At 35.7% G+C, this 22355-nt stretch overlaps 1 protein-coding gene and 1 long non-coding RNA gene across 6 annotated transcripts in view; one reads left to right on the plus strand and one right to left on the minus strand.

The window, feature by feature from the left end:
* The window catches only part of ARB2A (ARB2 cotranscriptional regulator A), a 362742-nt gene extending 347178 nt beyond the window's left edge, over positions 1 to 15564 (minus strand). For 2 of the 5 annotated variants that reach the window (XM_010949571.3, XM_010949570.3), the window contains exon 1: positions 15407 to 15562. The gene's annotated coding sequence lies outside the window, so the exon portion shown is untranslated. Of the gene's footprint in view, positions 1 to 15406 lie in introns of all 5 variants that reach the window. The other 3 variants (XM_045512561.2, XM_045512560.2, XM_074360373.1) reach the window with 3 other exon arrangements.
* Positions 15565 to 15610: 46 nt separating this feature from the next.
* LOC123615196 (uncharacterized) overlaps positions 15611 to 22355 on the plus strand; it is a 76885-nt gene continuing 70140 nt past the window's right edge. Inside the window, exon 1 of the long non-coding RNA XR_012505529.1 lies at positions 15611 to 15684. This is a non-coding gene — a long non-coding RNA (uncharacterized LOC123615196). The remainder of the gene's footprint in view (positions 15685 to 22355) is intronic.

The following is a 22355-nucleotide window of genomic DNA, read 5'->3' on the forward strand; positions in this document are numbered from 1 at the left end:
AAATTAGAACGATGCCTGGACTAACAAAGAATTAGCACCAATGGTTAGTCTAAATATATATTTAAGGGCCCATACTTGATTTTAATTAAGCCTACATTTTGTTCATTCAAAATGTTATCTACAAAATTTTGCTTTGTATGAGACCTCAGGCACTACTTAGTCCCTAAGTAACCACCTGAGATCTGACTATTCATAAGTTGGCAGAGCTTCTGTAAACCTGTGGCATTGCTCTTCTAGTGGTTGATGGGTTTCGTTTTGCTTTTAATGAAAATATTCATATATTTTAATATTTGTTCATGTAAACCTGGTTTTACAAACACTCTTCCAAACACACACACATTACAAGGATCCCAAAGTAAGCTGAAAGCCTCCAGGGCTGGTCTTTTACAGACCACTAAGTCTAGGGATATCATTTTTTAAGTTTAGATAAAGATTCAGAACATAAAATCATAGAACTAGAAGGGCACAGAAGTGGGCTCTTTCACAATTCCAGCCTACTTTGATAATGCTTATATACTAAACAAGAGACACCAGGTTTCTGTAAAGTCCGGAAATAATCCCAAACATAACATCCCTTCCCTTTTAAAATGATTTCTTACACATTCAATATTTTGTAGCTGACTTCTTAAACTCAAGAATCTTACTGCGATTTAATCAGTGAGCCGACAAAACTGTCAGTCAGTTCTGAGTAAGAACCATTCAGAAGAAAAAGGCAAGGAATAAAGTGTAGCATAAACTCTGAGGAGCAAAGAAATTCATCTGACAAGATATTCAATTGAAGAAGGAACAATTAAACTAAGAAAATGGTTTTTTAAAAAATAAATCCATAACAACAAATATGGAAAGAGTATAATTCAGACACTTGTGCCAAAAGGAAAATTTAACAAAGCTATCAATTAAAATATGATATACCATATTACAGAAAAGATGTATTTCAAAAATACTATAAGTTTATTTACATTTTAAATTTACAATGGAAACATTATTTCAGGACTTTTGTAGTATAGTTTTTTTTTTTAATTTTATGAAGAACTAATCCTTCATTTATATTTTTAAATTTTTGGATCTACCAAATAGTCATGTCTTTACAAATGAATAGAAAATAGTAATTGGAAAAATGCTAAATGTATTCACTTATCAAGAATAAACCAAAAACTAAAGTTTTGTAATTATGAAATGTGAAGGGATAGAAAAAAAACCTACCCAAATGTTTTACAGAAATTTAAACAAGTCTTAGGCAGTAAGGCATCTTAATAAGTAAGATAGCCAACAGCTCAGTAATTCTGTCAGTGAATGTATGAGCTAGAGTTCAAGGCTGAACTAACTAAAACAGGCATAAATGACCATCAGCCTTGAAAACTGTGCTACAGTACCTATCAACATTTAAAGAATACAAAAGGTGGTTGGTTTCTGAGAGAAAGACATTTTATAAGTACAATCTAAGACTCTAAAGAAATCTTTTCTTATCTTTAGAGTAATCTTAACCAAAATGTGTAACTCAATTTTGCTAAGATTCTGTTTTCTTCATGTTTTCATAAGAAAATTTACTGCTTAATTTAAAAAATGAAGTTTACACTTAACACACAGAACATTTCTACCCTGAAACATTTCTCATTCACTAATTACTATTCTGGAAACATTTTGCTCAAATAGCGTGCTCCCTAAGTACCACATGAAATTTAGCTCCTTGTATTTTATATTAGGGTCAGCTGTGCACAGGCCATATCACCTCTCAGAGGGTAAGGACTGTGTCTTACTCATCTTGACATCTCTTACAGATTATGGGCTCATAAATGGTGACTTAAACAGGGCTTGTTTGTAAAATTATCAAAGCCTATTAAAGCAGATGACATTCCTAAGAAATGGATAAAGGAAAGATAATGTAAAAATGAGTCCTTTATTTTTGAAACAGTATCTTATCATTTTAGTAAACAAAGTAATACTGAATGACACTCTTTCAGAAAAATGAGGCCTATTAGCTAACCTAGATTAATTACTTAAACAATAAAAATTGATACTATTAGAGGATATGGTAGGATTTAGATGATATATAGTCAAGGCTTTATTCAGAAAGAACCAATAGACAGCAGGAACAATAGCCACACATTAACACAGGGTTTTGATAATTAATATAGTCATGTCCTCCTTCAGATGGAAGCAATACACAATAAAAATAATAACCATAAGGAAACACAGTATCACTTCATTTTTAGTTTGGTCAGTACCTAATACAATAGTTTAGGGCTTTGGTAAAGCTGGGTTCAAATATGTGGCATAGGTTTGAGGCATGGGCAGACTTTTCTAAGGTTTTCTAAGTTTAAAACTAATTTTAGGGCTTCAGAATCTTCTGAAGTGTATAGCAGACCACTAACATTAGGGCTGCATAAACAGCTGTATTGAAAATGTAAAGGATATATGATCTTTCAACAGTCATATGGCCCAATAAAAGTACAAGACTAATCAGATGAGAAACTTCTCAATGAAAAGGGCAACAGAAGAGAGAAAAGGCATCCTCCCTCAAATATCACTATTTTTCACCTTAAGGTCAATATGTAAACAATCTCAGCTGTTTTATTTACACAGATTTTAAATATGTGACAGACACTGCTCATCAATGGGAAAGGGAAGAACTACAAGATTTCAAACCACATTAAACAGTACATAAACATCTGAGTGCAACAAATTCTGACACTTTCAACACCGATTTTCCATTCCAGTCATTTGGAACACAAGGCCCAGAAAACAGAAGAGAGAAGAAACATCATGGACTAAAAAGTAGTGAGATATGAGGATGGTGTTCCTTCCACATCCTAAGCGTTTCTCACTAAAATTCAAAAGCAATATGAAAAGTCAGTTCCAAGAGTGGAGAACTAAGTGCAAACAAGTTAGAATGCAAAACGTTTTGGTCCATCTCAGTGATTTATTGATGTCTTATGCATTACATGTAGGCCAGACAGATTATCAAATTTTTCTGAAGTTTACTGTATAATAAATTAATAAACAAAACAATTAATTACTAGATGTTATCTACTCTATCCACACATTAAATCTCCATTGAATTTCAACGATTTACAACTACTATAAATACCACATGGACAGTTAACTTATCAAATCATAACTTGTGTCAAAAAGGGAACTTACTCAACTCAAAGTTTTCTAAACTAGGAGTGTCTTCCCTCAAAGAAGACAAATTATCAGGCTAGAGAAGAATAATGACTGCAAAAGCATTGAGTAACAAGTGCAAAATCAAAAATGCTGAAAAACTGAAGAATTTCAACTTCATTGAGTAACGAGTGCAAAATAAAAAATGCCGAAAAACTAAAGAATTTCAACTAAATTCTTCTCAATTCTTGAGAAGGCAAGAATGCTGACTTTCACCACTAAGTGTATTAAGAAAATTAAATGTGGAGTGGATACATAAAATGCAGTATTTGACTGGCTTTGCCCGTTAACTTATGAATACCCACCCATTCTTATCATTAAGTGAACTGAGATAAGTAAATGCAGATAAGGTAAATAAAATGTAGTATTTGATTGGGTTTGTTTATAAGTCTATTACAAAGTGAACTTTGGACACATTGGTAACCTCCCAGCCCTAAACATGATGCTTAAGTCAATACACATGGCCATGAAAAAAAAAGGGTAGAGATGGAAGGAGTAAAACCATCCTTGATTACCCCTGATTGTATTCTATGTGACTGTTACATAGAAAATCCTAGAGAAACTGCAAAACAACTACTATTGCTAATAAATGAATTTAACAAGGTGAGAAAATACAAGATTATTATATAAAAATCAATGTTATTTATATAAAGATATATATATATATAAATATGAAGAACAATCAGAAAATTTGATATTTCAGTCTTGCTAAAAATCATGAAATACCTAAAAGTAAATCTAATAAAATCTATCCAAGACAGTAATACTAAAAACTACCTTGTTAAGAAAAATTGAAGACCTAAACAAATGGAAAGAAATACCATTTTCATGGATTAGAGAACTCAGTATTTTTATAATGGCATTTTTTTCCAAAATTAATTTACAGATTCAACACAATCCCAATTAGAATCACAACAGGCTATTTTGCAAGCTAATTCTAAAATTCATAGAGAAATGAAGAAGACCTAGAATAACCAAAGTAAGTTCATAGCAAGACAAAGTAGAAGATATACCTTACCTAACTTCAAGACTTAACATAAAGCTATAGTAATCAAAACAGTTTGGTATTAATATAGAGACATATACATTAATGAGACAGAGAGTCTAAAAATAAACCAACACATATAAATTCAACTGATTTTCAACAAAGGTGCAAGACTATTCATCAGAATGAAAGTCTTCAATAAATGGTGTTGATTCAACTGAATTATCTGTTTGGAAAAAGATAAAAACTCTCAACTTAAACATAAAAACTGACTCAAAACAGATCAGAGATATGAGTATAATACCTAAAACTATAAAAGTTTAGAAGAAAACACAGGAGAAAATCTTTGGAACTTTAAAGTAACAAAGTGTTCTCAGAACTTACCAAAAAACCCCATGAATCATAAAAGAAAAAAATTGCTAAGTTGTGCCTCATTAAAATTTAAAACATTTGCTCTTCAAAAAGTAACAGGAAGAAGAAGATGAAAAAGAAGCCAGAGACTGGAGAAAATATTTGGAAGACACAACAAAGAAAATAAGACTTGTATCCAGATTATATTTTTAAAACTCCTACAAGTCAATAGTAAGACAACCAAATGTAAAAGTAAGCAAAAGATGTAAACAGTTACCTCTCCAGAGAAGACATACCAATGACCAGTGGAAAATGGCAGGAGAAAACACTGGTGGGGACAGAAATAGTCCTTATCTTGATTGTGATGAGAGTTTCATGGATGTATATTAAAACATACCAAAATAAACTTTGAATATGTACGATTTACTGTACTTCAATTATACCTTAATAAAATTATAACAGATAAAAATGAGGAAACTTTTTAAATGTTAAAATATATAGTAATTGGCATGATTTATTCTATTTTCTTAAAATATTTACATGTATGGTATTACTCATTCCATGGAGAATGATATATTCTGTGGGTAGAAAAAATACGAGAAATATGTAAACTACTACCTGAGGAGGGATTATTTTACATTTTAGCCCAGCCTTATTATTTATTCCAGAAGAAATTAGCAAATACACACAAATATAAAAATAACCTACATATCACCAGTATTTAGCCTTAAATGTAACTGTAACTGCTATTAAGGAATTCATAAGACTGTACACCAGAAAATAAGCTCTAAATACAAGCAGTCATACACTTTCTTAATACATGGACTTACTGAAGCAGCCAATTTAACAAGGCGATTTCCAACTAGAGTGTTGAATGTGCCACCTGGTTCTTTTTGCTACTTACAGTAATATGTGAAAAGCGAGAGATAAAATAATTAAAAAAAAAAAAAAGAACTGTTAAACAAAAAGGAGCCAAGACTTGCTCTGCAAAAGATACTGTCAAGAGAATGAAAAGATAAGCCACAGACTGAGAGAAAATATTTTCAAAAGATATCTAATAAAGGTATCTTATCCAAAATACATAAAGAACTCTTAAAACTCAACAGTAAGAAAATTCAGTTGAAAAATAGGCAAAAGACTTGAACAGACACCTCATCAAAGAAGATATACAGATGGAAAATAAACTTATGAAAGATGTTCAACATCATATATCATTAGGGAATTACAAATTAAAACAATAGGATACCACTACATACCTATTAAAGCGGCTAAAATCCTAAACACTGACAACACCAAATGTTGCCAAGGATATGGAACAACAGGACCTCTCATTCATTGTTGGTGAGAATTCAAAATGGTACAGTCATGTTGGAAGACAATTTGTCAGTTTCTTACAAAATTAAACATATTCTCACCATACAATCCAGGAATTATGCTCCTTGGTGTTTACCCAAATTAGTTGAAAACATGTGCCCATACAAAACCATGTGTACAGATGTTAAGAGCAGCTTCAGTCACTATTGCCAAACTTAGAAACAACCAAGATGTCCTTCAATAGGTGAATGAATAAATCAATTGTGGTAATCCATACAATAGAATATTATTCAGCACTTAAGAAAAAGCTATCAACATCAAGCCATGAAAAGATGGGGGGGAACTTTAAATGCAAAATAAATACATACCACTAAGTGAAAGAAGCCAATCTGAAAAGGCTGCATATAGCATAATTCAAACTATATGATATTCTGGAAAAACCAAAACTATGGAGACAGTAAAATGATTAGTGGTTGCCAGGGGTTAGGGAAGAAGGAGGTGTAAATAGACATAACAAAGATTTTTTAGGGCATTGAAACTATTCTGTTTCATACTGTAATGGTAGGTACTTATTATATATTTGTCCAAACCCACTGAATGTACAACACCAAGAGGGAATCCTAATGTAAAGTATAGACTCTGAGTGATAATGATATGTCTGTGTAGTTTAACTGACTGTAACAAAGGTACCACTCGTGATGCATAATGGTGATAATGGGGGAGGCTGTGTCAGTCTAGAGGCATGAGGTGTGAGGGAAATCTGAATTCTCCACTCTGTTTTCCCGTGAACCCAGTACTGTTTTAAAAAATAAAGTCTATTAAACAAAAAATCCTCTCCAGAAGACAAATGATGCTAAAATTAAAAAATGTCTTCTGATCAAAGATCAAATACAGGGCACCACCAGGAAAACATGATTCAAAGATGATGCTGAAAGTAAGACTGAAAATCTTCTGTTAAAATTCAGAAATATTAAAGATGATACCTTAGAATACTAATCAGTCAGACAAAAGGTTCTGTAAACAGAATAGAGTGTGTCTTACTGATCCTTTCAAACAATAAAGTTTCTAGAAAGCTTAAGGGTATTGTCCCTCAGCCTTAGCAGGAGCCTGAAATACACAAGGATTTATCTTAAAGAAACGTGTAGATATGGCTTTTGTCTAAAGAAATGCAGCTCAATAGAATTCACAGAATACCCACAAGATGTATAAAAGATTTTAATATAACTTTTAATTTAATATCTAAAAAAGTAGACATATCCTAAATGAAGTAAGGCCTTTGGACCCTAAAATTTTACTGGCAGGAAGCAGATTGAGAAAACTACTCACCTACAAACACCTGAAACATTTCATGAAAAAAGCAACAGGTAAAAGCAAGAGTATTGAAGGCAAAGCTGAAAACATGAATAAATATCGCTAGGCTTGAGACCTGATCAAGAAGTGTCCAATATTTGCCAACCTGCATCTCAGAATTGCTATGAACCAGTGACACCTTTGTGTCTCCCATTTTCCCCCTTTTGGAACAAGACCATCTACAGCAGTTATCCTATCCTTGTCTCACCACTGTAGACTAGGTGTTGAGGAGGAGGGGGATGAGCAGAGGCAAGTGAGTGGAACAGAAGTGTACTCAAGGAGTTATGCTTAAGGAACTACATCCAAGGAACCCCATCTATACCTGGACCTGACTTAGATGATGAGATTCTGGACTGAGATGATATAGTAATAGACTGATTCATCTGAGGGCCTTCAGAAGCAGTAGGTATACTTCACACATATGAAGGACATGAACCATTGCAGGCTGGAAGGCAGACTGTAGCAGCCAGCATTCCACCTCCTGGATTTCACATCCTCATGTACTCCCCTCCCATGCCATACCAGAGTTGATCTGTATGACCAACAGTAAACAGGACAAGCGACAGTATCACACTTCTGAGATTATAAAAGATCGTGGCTTCCATCTTGAGTGCTCTCTCACTCTCTCAGATCACTCGCTCTGAGAAAGCCAAGTTGCTGAACAGCCCTATGGAGGCAGAGGCCCATGTGATGAATGAGTGAAGCTTCCTGCCAACAGGCACTTGAGTGTGCTTGGAAGTGAATCCTTCAGACCCAGTCAAACTACAGATGACTGCAGCCCTGGCTGACACCTAGACACCAACCTTGTGAGAGATCCTTCACAAGAACCACCCAGCTACGCTGCTCCTAAATTCCTGACCCTAAGAGACTATGGGGGATGATAGATGTTTTTCATTTGAAACTGTGAAATTTTGAGATAATCTGTTACACAGCAAAAGACAACATATTATTTAAATCCCCAGTGAACTAGTGGACAGCTCTGACATTCTTTCATTCTCATCATCAATGAACTGCTTACTGATTTTCCAATTCAGCAATGATTTATTTTCCATGAGGGAAAGGAGCTACTTGTGGATTTACCAAAACAGGAATGCTGCTTTCTTTAACTGTCTTTGGATTTAAAAAATAGAGAAAAGGTAGTTTAAATAACTCTTTTTTTTTCAGTATTAGAGGTTGATCTTTCTTCACTGAGACAGAAAGAGAGAGACAGAGGGAGAGAAACCTTGCATTTTTAATTGGAACAGTTAAAAAACACAAACACATATGCTTGTTTGGATAAAAATAATTATACATGTTTCTTACTGAGGAAAAATATTCAGAATAAATAAACTTGTTTTAATTAAATAGTTTGTTTTCAATGATAAAATGGAATCGTCTAGTTTCTTAGAAGTATTTGCAGTATCCTAGTGCAGATTAAATTTTCACCGTTATAATCACTTACACTATTTCAAAATAATGAACTATTACCTATAAACAACAATACTCTTATCACAATCACCTCTGAAATCCACTAGCACAAACTGATTTTATCATATTAGTCACCTAGAAAAAAGGTAAGAAAAGACCCTAAGAGAACAGGATATAGATAGAAATGCTTTGAAGCTGGAGGAAGAAGTTCAAAATGGATTCCAGTAAAGCCAACTTTGTTGGATACTAGACCCAAGCCTAGAGCTACCCTGTATAAAGTTTAGGCTAGAATTCAGCCTACAGGAAAGTTCCTACCACCTATACTTTTTCATCCCATGTTTCCTTCTTTCTTTCTTCTACTTTCACACACCAACTTTTTTTGCTCAGTCACTTTAGATGGCAGGTACTCTAACAGTCTCCATTGAGGCCTTTCTGATCAACTTCTTTTTTCAAGTTTTTTTTAACAATATCAGATGATTCAACTATAAAGTGGGTTGAAGAGAAACTCAGCTCATTGAACTCAACATTCCTCCACCAGAGCACATGAAATTTAATCACTAATTAAGAAAAATAAAAGATCAGCCATGAACTGGTATACTAGTCTGCTCAGGCTGCCATAATAAAATACTGAGTATATCAAACAATAGAATTTTATTTTCTCACAGCTGTGGAGGCTAGAAGTTCCAGATCAACGTATGGCTGCGTTGGGTTTTGGTGAGAATTTTCTTTCTGGCTTTTAGATAGCCAGCTCGTTGCTGTGTCCTCACAAGGTAGAAAGTGAGATCTCTGGTGTCTCTTATAAAGACACTAATCCTATCAGATCAGTGTCCCACCCACATGACCTCATTTAACCTTAATCACTTTCTGGGAGTTAGAGCTTCAACATACGAATTTTAGGAGAATGCAACTGGGTTCATAGCCATTAGAAAGTATCATGGGATAGCATCACTTTTGGAGACACTTGTGTTATAATATTCTTGATACTCTTCCAAGTAGCCTCAATCTTAGAAGATAGGTTACTTCAACATCATCCATTCATTTGGTCCTGCCTTCAAAAGCTAAAGCCACTTTTGCCCCTAATCAGAGGAAGGAAGAAGCAGAGAAAGGAGATGTGAAAGGTTTTGAACAACTACGGAGTTAGATGGCACAGTCCACACAGATTACCTCCACTTTTAACACCAATTACAAGTTCAGAGGATTCACAAGCCTCTTCAGGTTTGATAATCCACTAGAAAGACCCAAAGAACTCACTGAAAACCGTTATACGCATGGTTATGGTTTATCACGTGGAAATTAATTCAGATTAATGTCAGGGAAGGGAAAAAGCATATAGGACAGAGTTCAGGAGAGTACCTAACATGGAGCTTCTGATGGTCTCTCCCTGTGAAGTCATGGACAGTGAAGCAGTTTTAAAAATTGAGAAGTCTGATTAATTGATAGGTGCTTCACCTTGAGTTATACCACAATTCTACCTTGCTCCATGTTTTAAACAAGGCACACAAAACTAAGCTATGCTTTGTAGATGAAAAGGGTATCACATTCTTTCATTGCCTTGCATGTTAACACTGAATTGTTTTTTAAATAGAGGTACTGTGCCTCTTGAGCCGCATATAGTATCCTTCCTGCTGCTTTCTTATACCGAGTCACAAATGATGCCTATGTGGTTAGCAGGGGGATAGGAATACTAGCCATATCCCACAGCCATTAGCAGCTACGCTGTTGGGTATTAGCTGTTATCATCCCCATAATTAGCTAATAAAGGGCCCTACAAGGCCCAAATCTACAATCTGAGTTTCATTAGCACCTTTCTAACCTCTGAGCAAATCAACCCTAAGCACACTATCAACCTAGACTATACTTAAAATAAACATCCAACCTGCTATAAAGAAATGGAAACATACAATATATGCTTTGCTTCAATGATCTGTCTTCACAGTGATATTTTTCTCTACAGCAAAAATTATTTCAGTTTTTTAGACTGCAGTATCTATATTGCAAAATAAACCACTCTCAAAAAAAGAGACAACAATACAATATCAGAGAAAGCAGTATGGCACTGTTATTCCTAAATTGTCTTTAACTTAGCTGTAAAACCTTGAGCAAGTCAGTCGTCTGCTACCTCATCTGTAGGAAATTAATCCATTTCAATTTGCCAAAGAGTGGCAAAATTGTGGCACCATTTTTCACTCATTACTTTATATTAAAGCAAAGTACACAACTTAAATAAGCTCTATAACTGAAATAGTTAGCTAAATGAAGTACCCAAAGAATATTTAATAAACAGTAGTGTACAAAACATTCAACAGTTTTTAAAAAAGATGTATTGCCTTGAGCTAGTGCATCATTAGCCATTCTGAATTAAAAAATTCCTTCTCTTCCTAAACAGATAATCTAAAAAAATTTTCTTAGCAATGCTGAACATTATTAAATTACACAATTACTCATTAAATTACTCAATAAAACCTCATTACTCTATGGATGGAAATGATGTGATACATAGTATGAACAACTTAGCTTACTCCCGGAGGACTGCATACACTGCACATCCTCCAAACACTAACTGTTGAACCAGATGAACTGACATATGCTACTTGGTATACAGTAGGCCTTACTGAATTACTTAAGGCCAAGTGACTGACTTCAGAGCCACATGCTGAGATGTAGCCAGTGATCTGCATTTTCACCCTATCTCCCATCCCCTTCCAATCTGTAAAGCTATATTACTTTGTCATTTTGTTGCCAGGTCGCCTCTCCTCTGCTGTCAGCTCTAGTGCATACGGTCCATTACTGTTACTGATCTCCTTTGCCATTCTCCATCTGGCCACATCCAATTGCTATACTGCTATCCAACACTTCTTTTTCTATTTCTTCATCATTTTTATCTCTTCTGTTTACTGCACTTCTCGGCTACCAGACAAAAGAGATCCACTTCACAGTCACAGTGCTATTTTGGCTAATCAATACACTCCTTTCCTTCTAAACAAGAGGAAAAAAGTCAAGCAGGTAAGGATGATTTTCAGCTTTTCAGAACTGTTTTCATCAAAGTCTGATACTAAAAGGCTCATTCATTGTTACAAAAGATGCTTTACTGGTCTTTACTTCTAAGTTTGGAGTTACAGCATGTACTTGGTCTACAGACAACTGAAGGTTTTACAATTACAGTATTCCAGATTTAAGAAACTAACAGAAGACAAGGTGTCTGCCTTCTTAATCCTTAAAAAATTTACCCCAAACCAAATTAAACTTAAAAGGTTTTGCACATCAAAGGAAACCATAAATGAAATAAAAAGACAACCTACAGAATGGGAGAAAATACTTGCAAATGACACGACTGACAAGGGACTAATTTCCAAAATATACAAACAGCTTATACACCTTATTATCAAAAAAACAAACAATTCAATCAAAAAATGGGCAGAAGACCTAAACAGACATTTCTCCAAAGACATCCCGATAGCCAACAGGCACACGAAAAGAAGCTCAATATTGCTACTTATTAGAGAAAAGAAAATCAAAACTACAATGAAGTATCACCTCACACCAGTCAGAAAGGCCATCATTCAAAAGTCCACAAACGATAAATACTGGAGGGGGTGTGGAGAAAACAGAACCCTCCTTCACTGCTGGTGGGAATGTAGTTAGGTCCAGCCATTATGGAAAACAGTATGGAGGTTCCTTAAAAAACTAAAAATAGAGTTACCATATGATCCAGCAATCCTACTTCCAGGCATATATCCGGAGAAAACTATAATTCAAAAAGACACCTGCACCTCAATGTTCATAGCAGCACTATTTACAATAATCAAGACATAGAAATAACCTAAATGTCCATTAAAAGACAACTGGATAAAGTTGTGGCATGCATACACACACACACACACACACACACACACAAGAATACTACTCAGCCATAAAAAAGAAAAAATAATGCCATTTGCGGCAACATGGATGGACCTAGAGATTATCATATTAAGTGAAGTAAGTCAGAGAAAGACAAATATCGTATGATATCACTTATGTCGAATCTAAAAAAAAAGATACAAATTATATTTACAAACCAAAAACAGACTCAAAGACATAAAAAACAAACCATAGTTACCAAAAGGGAAAGGGCAGGGAGGGAGAAATTAGGGATTGGGGATTAACAGACACACATTACCATATATGAAACAAACAAGGACCTACAGCATAGCACAGGGAACTATATTTAATTTCTTGTAATAACATATAATGGAAAATAATCTGAAAAGAAAAATATATATGTATGTATATGTATAACTAAATCACTTTGCTGTACACCTGAAACTAACATTGTAAATCAACACTTCAATAATTTTTTTAAATTTAACCTCAAAAACCTGCAAAAATTTCTATTAAAATAAGACCTTAAAATAAATGAATAGTGCTCCAAAGATGTATATATAGCTAAAAAGCATATAAAAAGATGCTTAACATCACCAATAATTAGGAAATAAAAACCATTGAGATGCTACTTCATACCCATTAGGATAGCCATTATTAAAAAAAAAAAAGAGAGAGAGAAAATGTGTTTGGTGAGGATGTGGGGAAGTGCTGGTGAGAATGTGGAGAAAATAGAACCTCTGTGTATTGGTGTTACGAATGTAAAATAGTGTAGTCACTGTGGAAAACAGTAAAGCAATCCCTAAAAAATTAAACATAGAATCAACACATGATTCAGTACTTCCACTTCTGGGTATAGTCTTAAAAGAAAAACACATGCTACAACAGAGATGAACCTTGAAGACATTACGCTGGGCAAAATAAGTCAGTCACAAAAGGACAAATGTTTTATGATTCCACTTACACGAAGTGTTTAGAGCAGAGATAGAAAATTCATAAAGACAGAAAGTGGACTAGTGGTTGCCTGGGGCTGAGGAGAGGGAGGAATGAGGAGTTAACGGGTATGGAGTTTCTGCCGGGGAAGATGAAAAGTTCTGGAGATAGACAGTAGTGATGATTGCAAACAATATGAATATACTTAATGCCACTGTTTACACTTAAAAATGGTTAAAGCGATTACTTTTATGTTATGTATACCTTACCACAATTTAAAAAAGAGAATGAAAAGTAAAGTTGACATAAGTTAGTTTATTTCACTTGTTACTTAGTTATCCATGGCCACTGTATAAACCCAATCTGACCCTAAAACAGACAGCACAAGTTACGTATAACTGAGTAAATAGTGCTTAATTTTGTTAGCGCTAATGAAAAGCGTGGAAACATTTCTACATATCTGAAGACAACAGATTCTCCTCAAAGAGGTCTGGCTGGGAAAGCTGAGAAAAATAGACTGTCAATAAACAAAATCTCTGATGCACACACAAATCGCTGAATAAATAGTCCTGAGATTTTTAAACTCTGATACCTCCAAGCCTATACCACTGCTATTCCAAGATATACCAAACATAGTCATGCCTCAGGGCCTTCTTTGTAGCCTAAAACACTGGTCCCCATATACCAGCAGGGCTCACTCTCTCATTTCATTCAGATTTCTACTCAAAAGTCCTCTTATGAGAAAGGCTGATCTTGACCACCCTTGATAGCAATCTGCATAATTCCCTCTCCCCTCAATGTATTTTCTTTCTCTTCATAGCTGTTATCACTACTCGATATATTGCTAATTGCCCTTCTGTTTACTACAAGGTAAATTCCAGGGAATACAAAGACTACATATTTTGTTCACTATTCTAAGCCCAGCACCTAGAACGCTACTTGGCACGATGAAGGAGGCCAGTAAATATCTGTTATTTGATTGAAAAGATGCATGTTCATAGCTTCATAGGCCATACAGCTCTCCTGGCGTTAGTACTATTCTACCTTATACCAGCATTGCAGCATCCACTGCCTCAAAGCCATCCAGAGCATCCCTGGTTTAGACTTCACTAGTAAGTGGAAGGAACACCTAGTTAAAAAGACAGAAGCCTGGTAGCAGTATGTCAAAAAAGTGCTCTCTGACTTATTTTTCTGAATACACTAAATGAAAACAGTATATCTGTCCCTCACAATGAGGGATAAAAATTAAACACGAAGAATATACCTCTAATACTGCTTTAAGACAAAAAGATAACATACATTGCATCACATTGCACTTTATTTTGATAAACAGTACAAGGCATTCACCAGCCTGAAAACCATAGGATTTTCCCCCTGCAACTTTTCAGATGATTTGGGGAAATAGATCAATGCAACAATACTGCTTGTCAATAAATATAGCCAAAAACTAAGTTACCAGACACTCTGGAGCAGTGGAAGAATATGTTAAATCTCTGGATGAGGGAGAAGACTGCTTCCAAAATACACCTAACTTTAGTTCGAAGTCCAAAGTATTCAATTAAGAGTTCATCCCAGTGAAATGTCTCACGAGCGCTCATGCATGTTACAAGTTTTGAGAGCATTTTACAAATGCACTCTAATCTTCTGTCTGCAGTGAACGGTTTCTGGTAAAGCTTTGGCAGGTGATAATAATTTCTGTAGAAAAAATCTTTAACCATTGAACCTCAATACCTCCCCTCCTGAAAAAGCGTAGGAAGGCCCGTTGAGCTACAATCTCTATGCTGCCAGAACCCCATACGTCCAAGTGTAAGGAGACTCATCCTGGGAACACATGTGTCCTGCCCCGCCTGGTAAGTGGCAATGGCAAGCGGAAGCTGCCCATCAGCGGGGTCCCAGACACAGAGTACAGGTGTCCGCAAGACACGCAGCGTGGTTCGGGGCAGCCCCTAGCCTCCGCGCCAGCGACCCCCGCCCGAGACGAACCAGGCCAGCCCCCTCCTCTAATATCGGCCTGGGCCTGACCCCGCCAAACGCGGGTCCTACCTGAGCTCTGCCCCCAGCTACAGGGCTGCGGGGGGAGGCGGGGAGAGGCGTGGCCTTCCAGTTCTTCTGTCGAACTCCCTCGTGCGGTTGTTATGACTTTCCCTCTCGGGATCCGCGCCCTGACCAAGTTCGAGTTGCACTTCCGGGGTCCGCAGGAGACTGAAACGTCATTGCGCACGCGACGGCGGCGGCCACGACAATCCGGAAATAGGCGGGGCGTGGTCGCTGGGCTGGTTCCTGTGGCGGTAGGCGGGCTGGGAGAGAGAGGCCGGTGGGAGGTAAGAGTTGTCTTGTACTTTCCCTACGGACTCTCCTCGGCTTTGCGTCGCCCTATAATCGGAAGTGAGGGACACCCCTTCCTGAGTAGCCTTAGAGCGCGGGGCCTGTGTGAAGCCTTGTTCTCCAAAAATTTAAAAAACATTTGCGGGAGTGTAGTTGCAGCTAATTGCCCACTCTCCCACTCACGGCCCATCCTGCATCACTTGGTCTATTCAACTCAGAAAAGACAGGAGGTAGGAAAATCTAGATTTAGAAAATTAAATTTGCCTCTGAATTATGACTTACATAAAATAGGTAGTTAAGTATAAACTCCCCAACACTGCTCTTTTTCCTCAGTACTAGTAGGATAAATTGGAAACAGCTGTGGAAAGCTATGGTCCCATTCCCTAACAGGGGGTTGGCAGGTGATGATAATTTTTGTTCTAAACTCAGCTTTTATGGCAAAATCCCTGATAGTAAAAGTCACCCATGAAAATTCCCTAAGTACAGAATGCATATGTTAAGCATAAACTCTAGATCTGTAATTCTTATGCACACTTGAATGTGAGGCCTCTTAGGTAATTTATATGTTAGAATGAAAGGGGAGTTTGTAGATACCAGGGCATTTAAACAATCCTGATAAATCCAAGAGGCAACTCTTAGTCTTCATTTTGTTTAAGCATTCAGCAGCATTTGACACAGTTAACGACAAACTCTTTCTTGAAACTTGAAACACTTTCTTCATTTGACTTTTGTGAATTCACAGGGCTTTTTTGATTCTCCTTTGCCGGATCTTCCTCATTTCTTAATTTTCGTGTGCCCCAGATCTCTTTCCCCTTTTAGCCACCTTCAGTCTCCAGGTGATCTCATTAATTCCCTTCATTGTCTTTTATACCGCATTGCTATGATGATGGCTTCCAAATATCCATTCCCAGTTACGATTTCTTTGATTTCTATACTAACGTATATAACTTTTATTCAGCATATCTATTAGGATGTTCAACATGCATTCCAAACTATATTTTGTATCTCCAGAACCTGTTCACCCATTCCTGTTGCATATTGTTACATCTCAATAAATGGCACATTGATTCTTACAATTGTTCAGGTCATACTTTGATTCTTCTCTCATGTTTCACATTCAGTCCCTCAGCAAAATCTATTGGCACTCTTTTCAAAAGGTATCCTAATCTAACCAATTCTCACCATCTCTGCAGCTATACTCTAGTTCTCACTTGGTGCTCTAATTGTCTTTTAATTGTTCTGCATGCTTCTGTTCTTACCTCTCTACACTCTAGTCTCTAATTGGAAGCTGTAGAAATTCTTTTGAAATGCAAATCAGAATTTGTTACGTTCCTTATCAAAACTTTTAAGAGTTTCTCTATCCAAATGGAATAAAATCCAAAATTGTTTTCTTCATAAACCCATAAGAGTCTGAATGATCTGGTCCTGGGCCATCCTATGTTGCCTTTGAGGAAGCAGGTGATAAGAGATATTTTAGAAATAGGGATGGGAATTTGGCCAATAATCTTGGACTTTGGGAAATGGCAATCTTAAAGATGATTTACCAGCTCTTGCTTGAAAATATTTAAAGGCAAGAGACTGACTGAGGGTTCCTGCAGTGACAGAGTAAAGAGATAATAATTGTCACATTTTCCCAGCAGCTAGTAGATGTGGGTACATGGCTGGGTGTATTAGTTTTCTAGGAGTGCTGTAACAAAGTACCTGAAATTAGGTGGCTTAGACAACAGAAATTTATTGTCCCACAGTTCTGGAGGTTAGAAGTCCAAGGTCAAAGTGTAGGTAAGGTTGGTTCTTTCTGAGGGCTGTGGGGGAGAATTTGTTCCATGCCTCTCTCCTAGCTTCTGGGGGTTTGCCGACAATCTTTGGTGCCCCTTGGCTTATAGATGCATCACTCCAATCTCTGCCTTTATCTTCACATAGCATTCTCTGTGCGTGCTATCTCTGTCCAAATTTCCCCTTTTTATGGGAACATGAGACATATTGAATTAGAGCCCATCCCAGTGACCTCATTTAACTTGATTACCTGTCTAATGACCTTATTTCCAAATAAAGTCACCTTCTGAGGCACTGGGCATAGGACTTCAGTGTATCTTGTTTGAGAGAAACAAACACTAGGGTAGAATTGTTTTGGAAAAGAAGAGAAGCAACTCCCGTAGAAAGAAAGGAGAAGCAAACCAATCAACAGAATGAGGTTGTGTGAAGTAAGCCACCAGAAGAGGAACCATATGGGAATTTTGAGGTGCTGGCTAGAGCATTTGTCCCATGTATCAGGGAATGGCAATGTTGGAGTTCCTGAAATTGGGTGAACCTCCAAAACAAAAATATAGAAAATACCTGATGACAGAAAGCACCAACAGCTGGGCGTTTGTTACCAAGGGGACCACAATCATAATTTACAATAGCCTTTTCTTCCCACTCCTGAGCTGACATTGAAGGACCTTGAAGTAACAGAATTAAGTGTGGGATAGAGAGAAGTAAAAGGTAGAGAAACAAAGGCAAAACAGACCATACCCGCTTCCTTCTAGCCATGTTTTTGGGTCAGGACTCTGCTGGGAAAGAGGACTGTTTTAAGTGATTTAGAGCTTTCCAGTTCAATATGTAAAGAGTTTGGACCTTGGAAATGAGCCATTTTTATCTTCACAACAAGGAAAAATGCTGAACAAACTAAAAATCAACATCTCTTCTTAGATCCTTCAGAGTACTGAAGTCACAGGGAAAACTGCTGCCCCCAAATTGAAGAGACAGAGAAGTAGTTTGAGACCTTCTGTGCTTCCTCTACCTGGATATCTTATGCCTTCTTCAGTTTTGGAAAGTTTTCAGCCATAATTTCCTCAAATACATTTTCGACCCCCTTCTCTCTCTCCTTCTCCTCCTCGGATCGCTAAAATTCGAATGTTGGTACGTTCAATGTAATCCCAGAGATCTCTTAAAATGTTTTCATTTTTTAAATTTCTTTTTCTTTTTGCTCTTCTGATTAGATGATTTCCATTATTCTGTTTTCCAGATCACTTATACATTCTTCTGTATCTGTTATTCATTCCTTCTAATGTTTTTTAAATTCCAGTTGTTTAATTCTTTACTTCTGATTGCATCTTTTTTAGTATTTAAATGTTTTGGATTATACTGAACTTGCTATTTTTTTAATTGAAATATAATTGATTTAAAATACTGTGTTAGTTTCAGGTGACAGCAAAGTGATTTGGATATATATATTATATATATATATATATATTCTTTTTACAGTTCTTTTCCATTACACTTTATTACAGGTGTTGACTGTAATTCCCTGTGCTATACAGTGAATCCTTGTTCTCTATTTTAAATATGGTAGTATGCCTCTGTTAATCCCATAATCCTCATTTTTCTTTCCCCTACCCCCTGCCCTTTTGGTAACCATAAGTTTGTTTTCAATCTCTGAGTCTGTTTCTGTTTTGTAAATGTGTTTGTTTGTACTATTTTTTAGATTCCACGTTTAAGTGAAATTTTACATTTGTCTTTCTCAGTCTGACATACTTCACTTCATATGATAATCTCTAGGTTCATCCATGTTGCTACAAATGACAGAATTTCATTCATTTTTATGGCTGAGTAATATTTCAGAGTGTGTGTGTGTATCAATCACATATTCTTTGTTCATTCTTCTGTCAATGGGCATTTAGGTTGTTTCCGTGTCTTGGCTATTTAAATACTGTCACTGTGAACAGTGGGGTGCATGACTGCATATGTCCTTTCAAATTTGAGCTTTATAGATACGTGCCCAGGAATGGGACTGCTGGATCTTATATTAAATGTATTTTTAGTTTTTTAAGGAAACTCCATACTGTATTCCATAGTGACTGCACCAATTTACGTTCCCACCAACACTGTAAGATGGTTCCCTTTCTCCATACCCTCTCTAGCATTTATTATTTGTAGACTTTGGTGATGGCCATTCTGACTAGTGTGAGGTGATACCTCATTTTAGTTTTGACTTGCATTTCTCTAATAATTAGCCATGTTGAGCGTCTTTTCATATGCCTGTTGGCCATCTATGTGTCTTCTTTGGAGAAATATCTATTTAGGTCTTCTGCCCATTTTTCTTTTATTGGGTTTTGTTGTTGCTATTGAGTTATATGAGCTCTTCGTGTATTTTGGAAATTAATCCCTTATTAGTTGCATTGTTTGCAAATATTTTCTCCCAGTCCATAGGCTGTTTTTCTGTTTTATTTATGGGTTTACTTTGCTGCGAAAAGCTTGTAGGTTTGATTTGGTCCCATTTATTTTTGCTTTTATTTCTTTTGCCTTGGGAGGCTGACCTAAGAAAATGATACTATACTTTATGTCAGAGAATGTTTTGCTTATATTCTCTTCTAGGAGTTTTATAGTGTCATGTTTTGTATTTAAGTCATTAAGCCATTTTGAGTTTATTTTTGTGTATAGTGTGAAGGAGTGTTCTAACTTCATTGATTTATGTGCAGCTGTCCAACTTTCCCAACATCAGTTGCTGAAGAAATGTTTTTTCTCCATTGTGTATTCTTGCCTTCTTTGTCAAGTTTAACTTACCATACGTGTGTGGGTTTCTTTCTGGGCTCTCTGTTCTGATCCATTGATCTATATGTCTGTTTTTGTGATGATATCATGCTGTTTTGATTAGTGTAGCTTTGTAGTATTCTCTGAAGTCTGGAAGGGTTATAAGTCCAGCTTTGTTCTTTCTATTCAATATTGCTGTGGCAATTCTGGGCCTTTTGTGGTTCCATATATTTTAGGATTATTTGTTCTAGTTCTGTGAAAAATGTCACAGGTAATTTGGTAGGGGTCACATTAAATCTGTAGATTGCTTTGGGTAGTATGGCCACTTTAACTATATTGATTCTTCCAATCTAAGAACATGGGATATGTTTCCATTTCTTTAAATCATTTTAAATGTACTTTATCAATGTTTTATTGTTCTCAGTGTATAAGTCTTTCATCTCCTTGGTTAGATTTATTCCTAAATATTTTGATGTGATTATTTTAAACAGGATTTTTTAAAAAAAATCCTCTTTCTGATATTTCATTGTTAGTGTAAAGAAATGTAACATATTTTTGTTTGTCATAAATAGCTTTTATTATGTTGAGATATGTTCTGTCTGTACCCACTTTGGTAAGAGTTTTTATCATACATGGGTGTTGAATTTTAACACATGCTTTTTCTGCATCTACTGAGATGATTATGTGATTTTTGTCCTTTCTTTTATTGATATGGTGTATTACATTGATTGATTTGCATATGTTGAACCATTCCTGTGACCCTGGAATGAATCCAACTTGATCATGGTGTATGATCTTGTTTATGGATTGTTGTATTTGGTTTGCTAATATTTTGTTGAGTATTTCTGCAAACATATTGGCCTTTTTTTTTTGGTAGTGTCTTTTTTTGGTTTAGGTGTCAGGTGATGATGGCTTCATTTCCTCCACTGCAGTCTCTTGGAAGAGTTTGAGAAAGGTAGATATAAGTTCTTCTTTGTGTGTTTAGCAGAATTTCCCAGTGAAGCTATCCAGTCCTTGACTTTTTTTGCTGTAAATACTATTTCACTTCTAGTAATCCACCTGTTCAAATTATCTGTTTCTTCTTGATTCAGTTTTGGTGGACTGTATGTTTCTAGAAACTTGTTCATTTCTTCTAGGTTGCCCTTTTGTTGGCATATCACTGTTCATAGTACTTTTTTATGGTATTTTGCATTTCTGTGATACTGGTTGTTATTTCTCTTCTTTCATTTTTTTACTTTATTTATTTGGTCCCTCTGCCTTTTCTTCTTGGTGAGCCTAGCCAGTGGTTTATTGATTTTGTTTACTCTTTCAATTCGTTAATGTGATATATCATGTTGATTGATTTGCAGGTATATGAACCATCCTTCTATCCCTGGCATAAGTTCTACTTGATCATGGTTTATGATCCTTTTATTGTATTGTTGGATTTGGTTAGTTAATATTTTGTTGAGGATTTTTGCACCCATGTTCATCAAGAATACAGGTCTGTAATTTTCTTTTCTTGTGGCATTCCTTGACTGATTTTCTATCAGTGTAATGCTGGCCTCATAAAATGAGTCTTAAAGTGTTTCCTCCTTTTCTTTTTTGGGAAGAGTTTGAGAAGAATGGGTATTTTATTGTTTGAATGTTTAGGAGAATTCACTAGTGAATCCATGTGGTCTTGAACTTTTTTTGTTTTCTGAATGAGTCAGTCTTGGTACTTCGTATGTTTCTAGAAATTTAATCATTTCTTCTAAATTTGTTGGTGAATAATTTTTCATTAATAGTCTCATGATTCTTTGTATTTCTATGGTATCAGTTTTAACAGCTCTCCTCCCATTTTTTATTTTATTTATTAGTTATTCCTTGCTTAGTCTTATTAAAGGTTTGTCCTTTTTTAAAAATCTTTTCCAAGAATCAGCTCTTGTTTTCATTGATATTTTTGTCATCTTTTTAGTCTCTATTTTATTTATTTCTTCTCTGATCTTTGTTATTTCCTTCTTTCTACTAACTTTGGGCTTCATTTATTCTTTTTCTAGTTCCTTGAAGTTAGATTGTTTATTTCAGAATTTTCTTGTTTCTTGATGTAGGCATTTAAAGCTATAAACTCCTCTTAGAAATGCCTTTTGCTGCATCCCATAAGTTTTGGTATGTTATATATCTGTTTTCTTTTATCTTA

This window comes from Camelus bactrianus, chromosome 3 (assembly GCF_048773025.1).
Source record: "Camelus bactrianus isolate YW-2024 breed Bactrian camel chromosome 3, ASM4877302v1, whole genome shotgun sequence".
NCBI classification, from domain to species: domain Eukaryota; kingdom Metazoa; phylum Chordata; class Mammalia; order Artiodactyla; family Camelidae; genus Camelus; species Camelus bactrianus.